This window comes from Pinus tabuliformis, chromosome 2_1 (genome assembly GCF_031772625.1).
Source record: "Pinus tabuliformis cultivar Carrire ecotype Pingquan chromosome 2_1, CPIR1, whole genome shotgun sequence".
NCBI classification, from domain to species: Eukaryota; Viridiplantae; Streptophyta; class Pinopsida; order Pinales; family Pinaceae; genus Pinus; species Pinus tabuliformis.
Genome location: NC_142299.1, coordinates 374,463,559 through 374,475,171, shown reverse-complemented (window position 1 = coordinate 374,475,171; position 11,613 = coordinate 374,463,559). Strand labels below are relative to the sequence as shown.

At 34.9% G+C, this 11,613-nt stretch overlaps 1 pseudogene across 1 annotated transcript in view; it reads right to left on the bottom strand.

Annotated features, from left to right (window-relative positions):
- Nucleotides 1-207: 207 nt before the first annotated feature.
- LOC149200423 (uncharacterized) overlaps nt 208-11,613 on the bottom strand; it is a 139,300-nt pseudogene continuing 127,894 nt past the window's right edge. The window contains exons 3-5 of the transcript XR_016253842.1: nt 1,247-1,402; nt 737-981; nt 208-518 (exon numbers count right to left, since the gene is read on the bottom strand). The product of XR_016253842.1 is annotated as an uncharacterized LOC149200423 (transcript). The remainder of the gene's footprint in view (nt 519-736; nt 982-1,246; nt 1,403-11,613) is intronic.

Sequence of the window (11,613 nt, the reverse complement as noted above, 5' to 3'; positions counted from 1 at the left end):
CCAATTACCTGTTATTGCTGTTTCAGATCTCTTCCTTCAAAAAAAATATCCCCAGTCCATAGTACGTAAATTTGTTATGACAAAATGTTGACCATCATCTACATATATATAGTGAACACTATGCAGGATTTCATTACAAGTTTATCCATGACTTCCATTGATATGCCCCTTATTTCATTGGACAACAGAAACACAAAAGAACCATGATGAGAAAAAAGTCAAAACATAACTGTTAATGATAATATTTAGATTAAAAATACATGGAAGATAGAAAAGGGAGGGAGACATAGTATTAATAACTAGCCCTTGGTAATTTCCTAATTTATGCCATAAATATACACAGTGGAATTGAAAAACATGACAGAAATCCAGTTCTTATGTCAGCCAATAGAAGAAAGTCTAGGCTCTGTTGTACTTCAAGCCTCAAAAGAGCATTGTACAATTTATAGCCTTTCAAGTCCAAAGAGTCTCATAACCATTTTCATGTCCCTTCGTCACAAAATAGAAGACACTTGTTCCTGACAAAAAACAGAGAGAGCAGTCACAAGCGAGATGGAAGAACCTTGTTTGCATAAACTGAGTCTTCCATGTTCCTACCTTGTCAAGGGCATTTTGCAATTGTTGCTCTATGGAAATATGACCTCTTTGAAAAGTTGAGAAAATTATTCCACAAGTAGACAAACTAAATCTAGACATCTTAAGGTAGAAAGAACACAAGTTTTGAACGACAATATACTCTCAATAAGAGGTGACAGAAACGTCGTGTACAGAGTCTGCTATGAGAAGATAGAACAGATTCATAACACCTGTGTGCCTGATTTCGCTGCTGTATTTGGCCTGTAATTTCAGAGTTTCATTATAAATCTTTACACTTCCAGGCTCAGGATAACATGTGCTCATTCCAACAACATAACCAGTTTCATTACCGGGCTCGCTTCCTTGACCATAAAGTGGTAAGGATGAACAAATCTCTCGACCATCCTAATCACCACAAACTATGTTAAAACTTTACGTAAGAGTAATCATGGGGCAAGAAAGCAACAATCATACATTTGATTCATTCAAATATACTGTCTTTTATCAGAATCCCTAACCCTAAATTCAAAAACTGAAAAGAAGGATAAAGAAACACAACAAAAGAATATAAAATCATTCTTCACTTCATCCATTTATCGCTCCCTATTTTTTAAGTTTTAGCAAATCAGTCAAACTTTTAAGGCTAATGCCATGGATAAGAAACTCATACTTGACCATAAAGTACCGAACCAAGTCCTCCAGTATGTTGGTGTGCAACACCATAAATGACATCCCCCCCTCGTGGTATAGCCATGCGTGCTTCCCGAGTGTCAATGCATTCACTAGGAGGACTTCCAGCAGAGCATGGTGCAACATCATATTCAACCTGAAACAGCATCAATTTGAAAAAACATGGGATAGTGCTTATGGAAGTTGTAATGTAATGTACGATTTGCTCCTTTCCAAAATTATATTATGATTCTTAATTGATGAAATTAAAGATTAAAGTTTAAACTAAAAATGGTAAACAAAAATCAGTGGATGCAAAAGTTACCCCTCGCAAAGTCCACCTGTTTTGTCTAAGAAAATGCAAGTCAAAACAAGAATTATCGTATTTTGCTTCAAAATATTTATTACTTCGTATTTTGAAAAAGATCCTCTGAAGTGCATGGGTGACTTACAACTATTACGAGGGACAGATATGAATGATTGCTTTTCTTCTATCTCTGCCACTATGTTGCTAGGTACACAAATTGATATCTATATACAATGTTATTTTGCACACAGGTATGAATGTGTGAAAATTGTTGTTTAGAATATGTGATTAGCCCAACTGAATCTGTTGAGAGGACATATTACAATTCAGAAGTAAGAACAGCTCTCTGATTCATGCAAAGGACCTACTTTAGGAGTTCTATCATCGCTATCAAGGGCATGTACAAACTTAGGCTCATGGATATTTATTTGATCAGTGTACAGCCATCTTAGCTCCTTATAAGGCTTTTCATTAGGGTAGACTTTGTGATAACAGGGAGCATGTTCAGGTAGAGCAGGGATGTATTCTTTGGGGGTGAATGTAATTGTGCATAGTATTTGTTGGGTGGCTCCAGCTCTCTAATCCAATCCTCTCTCTAAGGTATTTGGCATTGCTTGAGGACTTCTGCCTTATTTGTCCTTTGGAAACTCTAGTTCAAATATGTTTTTGAAAATGAGGTTTGTTCTTACCTACCTTTTGTCATATGTAGAAAAGGAGGTTCATATGTAGTTGTCGGAAAAAGAGTTTTTGTTGATCAAGGATGCCAAAGCATTGGACTCTAGTGCCTACTTTGATTTTGTTGTTGTTCTTATTGCTTTAAGAAAGAGAATTAAATAACATTGTATATATCTTTCTGCCTTGTGCTTATTTTTCTTGGTGAATATAAGAATTATCATAATTTTTTTTAAATAGCTTATTTTCTCGTTTTTCAAGTAAATATGATGATATCTTAAGGGAAATCATGATTGTTGATTGTTGGTAGCATTGGATGTGATCTAAGTCTCAAATTTTGCAGGGAGGTTTGGGCACATGTATTCCAAAGAACCCAGAAAGCATTTTGGGAAATTCCACCCAGTGACAGTTTTATTAAAATAATTAATTATTTTTAATGGGTCCTCGTGACCACTATGTGTCAACAACCCATAGCAGTACACCCCCTTTTTTCGCAAAAGGGATAGTGCCTGATCAACATGTCTGTGCTGTTCAATTATCATCATCAGCTTGATCATCATGTTATATTGTAAACCCTTTCTGCATGTGTAAATTGTAAATAATCTCAGTAGATCCGTGTCGTGTATGTAATTGCCTAGGTAAACCTATTTTTCTAGTGACGATTTACATTCCAAGAGGTTTTTTTGTTTCATCAATCCATTACCGGATGGTCGACAGAGTTTTCTTTCAGCCTTACCCCAAAGCCGGAGTGGATTTTGTCACTGGGATCTTAGGGGAGTCCTAGTGTTCTAGATCGAGTCTATGTAAAAGTGATTTGGGAATAATCCTAACTATTTGGTTAGGTTATTTTATTACAAATTGCTTGGTCTGCTGGATTATATTTGTGTCGCAGAACTAGGTAGTCTGTGAGAGTCTATTTCAGATGGGTTTTCCCCTTGTGATGTAAAATATATGAAAATGATGATGTAAAGTGTCTTGAGGGTTGAAAAATTAATTTATCCCCTCATAGGTTAATTAATTAAATTTTCTAGCCAAAAATTAATTAAAATCATAAGCTAGAAATTTAATTAATTATAGGTCCTAGGTAAATTTAAATTTTCCAAAAGCAAAATTCGTGGGTCCTTAAAATTCAAATTTTAAAAGGTCCCAGGACTAAGGTAAATTAATTATTTTGCTAAATTTTAAGCCTTTGGTCCATGGGGTTTAAGTCAAAGTCAATTTTTTTAGGAAATTAACTCAAAATTTTTATTTTTGAGTTAATTAAAATGCATTTAATTGAAAAATTCGAATTTCCTCAAGAATTTAAAATTTCGACGGATGAGATTAAAAGAAATTTTAATCCTCATCAACGGTCGAGATTGCTTTGACGAGAATCACTCGAACTAGCCGTTGGAGGATTTATCTTTAAATAGGAGGTCATTTGTCAGTCAGTCTATCCGATCTCTAGATCGTGTACTAAGCTCTCAAGCTCTCTTGTATAGTTTTTTGAATTAATGCAAAAGTCTTTGGGGTTTCAATGTGTTGTAGTGTTCCTCTTCACGAATTTATGGTAACATTGTTTTAATTTTTGCTTAATATTATGTGAAAACTATCAATCAATAGCTCTCTTAGAATAATCTGAATACAAGTATTTTATTTAGTTTGTTGGATCTAGGGTAACATTTTTAATTTTGATTGAAGTAGCAGGTATCTCTATTTCTTCAAAATTTTATTGTTGTTCTATTTCTCTACTTGATTTGATGGTTGATCTAGTGTTTGCAGAAGATCTCTCAGGTTCTCATTGAGCGTTTAGGGATAGTTTTCGGTTGGACCAGCGAACTTTCAACACATTTTCTGAAGAGCCCACTTCATATAAGCCTCAAGATTTATCTAACGATAATCTTTTTTCTGCATGGTGTTTTTGGGATAGTACCTCTCTAAAATTTCAAAATCTTTTAAATATTTTGTGGAAATTTTGATAGATCTGGCTATTAAGAGCCTTAGATTATCATATCTGGAAGCAGAGTTGGACTCATACTCCTCATATCTGATAGATCTGTAAATTATTTGTATAGATCTGTAAATTATTTGTATAGATCTGTTATTTACTTGTGTAGATCTGAAATTTTGTAACATAATTTTGAATTTTAACACATGGGTTTTTGAGGTTTTCTCTATTTTTGTACATATTGGGTATTGGGTTTTTCTCTTTTCACTTGTGCAGAAATAGATCTGAGAAATCAGCGAAGAAAATCTTCAAATCTGAGCTAGATCTAGACCCTGGAGGGCAAGATCTGGGCTCAAAGATTGTTTACATGAATAGATCTGAGAAATCAGCCAAGTAAATCTTCAGATCTAAGCTAGATCTAGACCTTAGGGGGCAAGATTTGGGCTCAAAGATTGTTTGCATGAATAGATCTGGGAAATCAGCCAAGTAAATCTTCAGATCTGAGATTTTTTTCAAGCAGATATGGGGGTTTTGAGACAAATCTAGGTCTTGGAGGGCAATATCTTGTCCCAATTATTTTTGCAAGGTCAGCCATTAAACATTTTGCAATAAATCTGAAGATCTAAAGCAAAATATTTTTTTCAGAACAAGGGTTTCAAGTTTTTGGACTCCTAAGCTCAGATCTACCTTCTTCTAGCCCAATGTTAGTTCTATTAGCCCTGTGCTAGCTCTCATTGGCCCTAGATCCCCTTTGCTCCATTTCTGATTTGAATATTTAATTTTCTGAAGCTAATCATTGGTGGGTTTTTGCAAAAAAAATTGGTAAAAATTTGTGTTTCAGATATTGAATTTTTTTTGGCAACTTGGGCAAGTGATCTTCAAGGCCTAGGGCCTAAGGGTTTGATCTTTAAACCATCTTTTTCCTCACGGTTTTCTACAGCAGTCATATAGTGGTGAAAAACACATCTAAGTGGTTTGAAATTAACTAAAAATTTGCTAAATAAATTAATAAGTCATTTATGTTTGATGTGTATAAAGAATTTGGTCTAGATCTACATTTTGGGTCACTGTTATCTCTGAATAATTCTGTTTCTGAAGTCTGAAATATAACAGTGGAAAAATTTCATGTGGGTTAGCCTAAAATCAGTTCCTAAGTTGTCTAATACATTAAGGAATTAATTTCTTGAGTTGGGCATTCATCATTAGGCTTATTTCATGTTTTAATTGCTGGCTGTAATAAGTATATTAGATCTGATATAATTCCAGAAATCACATCACAATAGGCTGAAAAATTTTGTGGGCAAGTTCGGAAAAATTTCGGTAAATTTTTGGCATAAAAATATCACTGATAACTTATTGTTTTCATTGTCATATTGTTGTTGTCATAAAGTTTTTCTTACTGTTGTCCTAAAAATTAATTTCTGAAAAATTAAGTACTCTATCATGGAATTCTGATAAAATGCATATCTTTTGTTTTATAAACTGAGTATTTTTTGAGCATCTGTTGACATTGATTACAAAGAAGTTTTTGTTCTCTTTGAGCTATAATTGCATCAAAAAGATTTGAAATAAGTTTGTGGTTTAATTGTAATATTTTCAGGGGTTTATTTTTAAGGCTTCATCCAATAAAGCGAGCATTTTATTTTGGTAATTAAGGGCTTTTGCGACATAAGCACTTTTCATCCTTGAATCTAACTTCATCTCATCTTCTAATCATCTCGTGCGTTTGCATATTAAGTTAGTTCTACATAACTAAAATTTACTTCCAAGCATAAGATTGGTCGATAGACAGATAGATCTTCATCCGTCTGTTCTTGAGAAGCATGTTTTAATAGTACTTAAAACGGTGACCTTGCAGTTGTCAGAGCCATAGTTCTCTGCAGCGCCGGAGGCATCGGGTATGTTAAAAGTTCATGAGAGGTATCGTTAATCACACCTTAGAGTTCTTCTTCTGATCTTCTTTCTGCCAATTACTATGAAATCAAACTCAACATAGAAAGGATTGAAGGATTTACAATCTAGGTAGGCATTTAACTAAAATTAACCAAGATTCTTGCATCTCAGATTAGTTTTAGGATTTGTATTTCATATAAGATAGTCATTCATCCAAGCAGCAGTTGCTAATCGATTACTTGATCTTAATTTCCCTTGCAAGATCGTTGACTCCATAAGGCACTAGTATCAATCGTTTAAAATCTAATCAAATCCTAAGTCTTGATAAATCTTAATCAAGTACTTGATCGCCTCGTTGTGTCTCCCAAACTAGTTGGTTCCCAACTAGTTCTTCTTTATTCCAAACAGGGTCTACCCTCCTAAGCCTACTGTAGGGAGATGGCTTTAAACAGAGAGATTGGGGATCAGGGTAACAGCCCTCGATCTGAGCGTTGTCGCGGTGCCTAGACATTCTGTGCGACAAGAGGTCCCTAAGTCTAAACTTAGGAAATTAAAATAATTAATGGATATTAATCTAACTGTGAGTGTAACTTCTAGAAGAAGATAAGGATCAAGCATAAATGATCTTAGCCATTGATTAGCTTCTAATCTAGGCCGTTGAATGTCAACGAGAAGATTATTTAAGGAGGCTTGAGGGTCATTTGGAATGTTGAATAATCTAGGGAAAGTGAAGTTAATGTGATTCTTGTTGTCATGATAACTATTTGTGAGGTTCTTTTAAATTTTCTTATTAGTACAATCTTTCCTTATTATTAGAGTGTGTCTGCTTAGTTCATCAAATAGCTACCAAAATCAAAAGAGATGAGAACACAAGATTTTTGGCTTTCTACTAGGGCCAAAAACTCTCACTATTTGAGAGGAAAACCCACACAAAATTCTTCTTAGAGAAATTCCAATTGACGAATACCAAGACCTGGAACCTTGACCTAGTAAGCCATTCCAAGACCAAGACACCAATCCTCTTTTTTACATTGTTGAGATCATCATCATCACTGCTACTATACAGAGTTCAATTTCATCATTGAGGCCATTACAATTGTACCTTCACCGAGATCATAGTTGCGCCTTCTCTGAGATTATTAATGTACCTTCACTGAGATCATCTCTGCAACCTTTCCTGAGATTATCATTGCGTCAACGAGGTCATTATACTAATCTTATCTTCATCATGATCTTGATTTCATGTCTTCATTGATATACAAAGATCATCATCATAATGTTGTCTTTGGGACCATGGTTATTATTCTAAGATCATGACTTAAGTTAAGAAACTATTTTCTGAGGGATCATAGTCATACCGAGACAAAGTATGCTGAGAGTGCATTGTGGAATCACTGTTATGTCGAGACAGAGTATGCTGAGCATACTCTACCTCTTTAAATATACCGAGATCATGACTGGATGCCGAGACAGAGTGTGATGTGCTTCCTTATCATTCTTGCTATGCTAAGATGAGACAGAGATTGCGTTTAGAGTGACTTCGTTGAATATGCCGCGATTGTACCCATTCGAGACTTATACTTCTTTAATGCGGATCACAGATTGCAAAGGCTTTCGATACCTTCAGACCTGTACCCATTCAAAAATCATCCTGTGATAGTCCTCCGAAGATCTCAGACTAATCCGAGTTCTTTTCCCAAGAAATTTCAGTGGCATTACTGTTCTCATCCAAAGTTGCAAAGATGGATGCGAAGATCTGTTTTATTGTGATTACTCTAGCTGTGTATATATAGTTGTCATTTCTCCATAGTAGGCCGACTTGACCCATGGAAGAGGTGTGTCGTTTATGCAAGCCGACTTGTCTGCTTTCACTTCGTTTTGTTGGCCGACTTCATCAAGAGTAATCGTGCTTGTCATTGGAGGGCTCTTTGACTCTAGTATACATTAGGTTGACTTATATTCATTTCATGCATGCTCAAGAAGAGCTCTTTAACATGACTTGACTCTTTGACTCTCCTAGACCTATGTAATGAGCAAGAAACTCATTACAAAAATAATATTTCTTTTTCTTGATAAGTACATAGATCAAAATTAAATTTGTAAATACTAAACATAGTTACACTTTCTTCAACACTCCCTCTTAACTAGGGAGGTATTTATAATGGTACTTGTTCATTCTCAATTGAAGAATTTCTCATAAGAAGAATCGGATTGGTAACCTCTATTATAGCATTATAGTAACCAACATTGTTTCCATAGCAAGGCCTTGACTAACAACTCTATCTCTTATTAGATCAGAGCAAAATGTTGGTGAGACCTGTTGACCACTACAAGTCAACGGCCCATAGCAGTACACCCCCTTTTTTGCAAAAAGAATAGCACCTAATCGATGTGTCCGCATCATCCAGCTATCATCATCAGCCTGATTGTCATGTTATAATGTAAACCCATTCTGCATGTATGTGATGTAAATAATCTCAGCAGATTTGTGTCATGTATGTAATTGCCTAGGTCAACCTATTTTTCTGGTAACAATCTACATTCCGGGAGGTTTTTTGTCTCACCAATTCATTCTTGAATGGTCGGCAGAGTTTTCCTTTAGCCTTACCCCAAAGTCGGAATGAATTTTGCCACCAGGATCTTAGGTGAGCCCTAGTGTTATAGATTGAGCCTGTGTAAAAGTGATTTGGGAATAATCCTAACTATTTGGTTAGGTTATTTTATTACAAATTGTTTAGTTTGCTGGATTATATTTGTGTCGCAGAAATGGGTAGTCTGTGAGGGTCTATTTCAGATGGGTTTTCCCCCTTGTGATGTAAAATATATGAAATAATGACGTAAAGTGTCTTGAGGGTTGGAAAAAAAATTTATCCCCTCATAGGTTAATTAATTAAATTTTCTGACCAAAATTAATTAAAATCCTAATCCAGAAATTTAACTAATTATAGGTCCTAGGTAAATTTAAATTTTCCAAAGGCAAAATTCGTGGGTCCTTAAAATTCAAATTTTAAAAGGTCCAAGGACTAAGGTAAATTGATTATTTTGATCAATTTTAGGCCTTTGGTCCTCAGGGTTAAGTCAAAGTCAAAATTTTGAGGAAATTAATTCAAAATTTTAATTTTTTTAATTAATTAAAATGCATTTAATTGAAAATTTTGAAATTTCCTCAATAACTAAAATTTCGACAGATGAGATTAAAAGAAATTTTGATCCTCATCAACGGTCGTGATTACTTTGACAAGGATCACTCGAACTAGCCGTTGGAAGATTTATCTTTAAATAGGAGGTCAGTTGTCAGTTGAGATCATTCGATCTTTGAGCCGTGTGCTAAGTGAAAGCTCTCTTGTAATCTTTTATGAACAATAAAGAAAGACTTTGGGGTTAATTTTTGCTGGTGTTACTCTTCGTGGAAATGTTGTAAGATGTGTTATTTTCATGCATAGATTTCCTTTTAACCATTGATGATAGATTTCTGAAGAGTGACTTGAGCACAGATATCTTGCTCAATCACTGGGATTTAAATGGTAATTTAAATTTTGAATATAATAGTAAGTATCTTTATTAAATCTGAATTTTATTATCGTTTTCTCACTCTGCGTTAATGGTTGAATTGAATTGTGTAGGAATTTTTTGATTTTTAGATCATCAGGCATTCGGGGAATTTTTCAGTTGGACCAGCCAACTCCCGATTCATATTTTCTGAAGAGCCCATATTAAATATGATCCCAAAATTATCATAAGATATTTTTTGTGGGTGATGCATCAAGGGTTTCGAGCTCAGTACCTCCTTTAAAAATTCACAAATTTTTTTATCTTTATTTTTCTGTGCTAAATCGATAGATCTGGCTGTTGAAAACCTCAAATCATCAAATCTGGGAGGGGAATCAAACTCCCACTTCCTAAATCTGATAGATCTGCCATTTATGTACATAGATCTGTAATTACTTTTTTTTAGTTTTGTAACTTGGGTTTTTCTAGGTTTTCGTTTTTTTTGGGTCATTATCATTTGGGTGTTTCTTGTTGTCCTGTAGCTGCAGATCTGACACTGAAAGTTGTGCAAAGTCCAAATCTAGGCTCTGGAGGGTAAGATCCGGATCTCTGAGGGCCCATTAGCATCATTTTGGCAGTGATAATATCCAGATTTCACAGTCTAAGGGTTTAGATTTATTTTCAAATCTGGAAATTTTCGTGAGGGTTTCATTAAGAAATCTGAAGCAATAATTTAATTAGGATTTCTGGAAAATTTTTAAAGGTTCTGGTGGAAGTTCTGGCCCACCATTTTACAAATTGATTGGCTGCCTGGTTTTGGGGTTTACTGTGCAATTTTGAATTTTTTTTACAAGACCCTCGCTGCCACCAAACCCTGTATTTTCTCATCCTCTAGCATCAAATTCGTTGTTGCCATTTCTGCTTGCAAATCCGAGTTTTCTTTCCCAACCTACATCCTCCCTTCAACCATTGACTTTCTACAATCTATACGCTGCCTATCATCGCTGTCTGCTGACCTGCGTTTCCCAAATCTACTAACCCTCATGCAATCCCATTTGCTAGCCCTCTATCCTCTGCGCATTCTACTCTCACCCTAAACCTGCAAACAAACTAAAAATAAAAACGTTGTTTTCTTTCCATAAACCAGCCATTATTTACTAATCCCTCAGCTCCATCGACCTTCTACCGTCGAGTTTCCTCCCTCAACGCTGCCATAGCTCCATTGCCCTCTACCTGTGGCTTCCTTCTCAGTGTTTCTGACCTGCATTGTTCTCCCCCATCGCAGCTCGAACTCGTTTTCTCTCCACGCAAATCTGCCATACACCCGTTGCTATCTCCGCGTCCCTCATCCACTGCTCGCTGCCCGTCGTTTCTCCCTTGCCATCACCGTAGTCCATCCTCCCATCGCAGTCTCTCGCTTTCCCCTCAAGCTCCTATCACTGCGCATTCCGTACTCCTTTCTGCCGTCACTGCTCTCAGACCTGCAGATGCACAACAAAACACTTCGATTTTTTCTTTTTATGAATACGATTAGGTTAGTTCACTTTCTTTGTTTTATTTCATTTGTATTTTAGTTGAAGCTTAGGGTTAGCATATTCATCTTAGTTTCATTAAATTTTAATTTAGTTTTGGTTTCTTTAGATAGGTAGCGTTAAAAAAAAATATTTGAAGTGTGTTCTTGTTTTGATTTAATTAAAAATAAAAAAATAAAAAATTCAATTTTTGTTTTTATTTAGATAAAAATAAAAAATCACTAAAAATATCTAAAAAAATTTAAGAATATAAAATCTAGAAAACATTAAAAAATTAAAAAAATCCCTAAAAGGTTAAAGGGGCTTCACATAAATTTCATTTTATGTGACTTTGAGACATCCTGAATTTTTTTAAATCAAAAGTAAATTTTTTAGTGTTAAAAGTTATTTTTTAAATTTTTTGTGTGGCCTCTGGCCCATTAAAAAATTTAAAATATATTTAATCTTCCAATTTACTTTGGTCACATTAAAAGAAAATTGGGATTAAGTCTTGCTTAGCAAATTGAGAAAAAGATTTCCTAAAGGACTAACTAAATTTGTCAAATTTT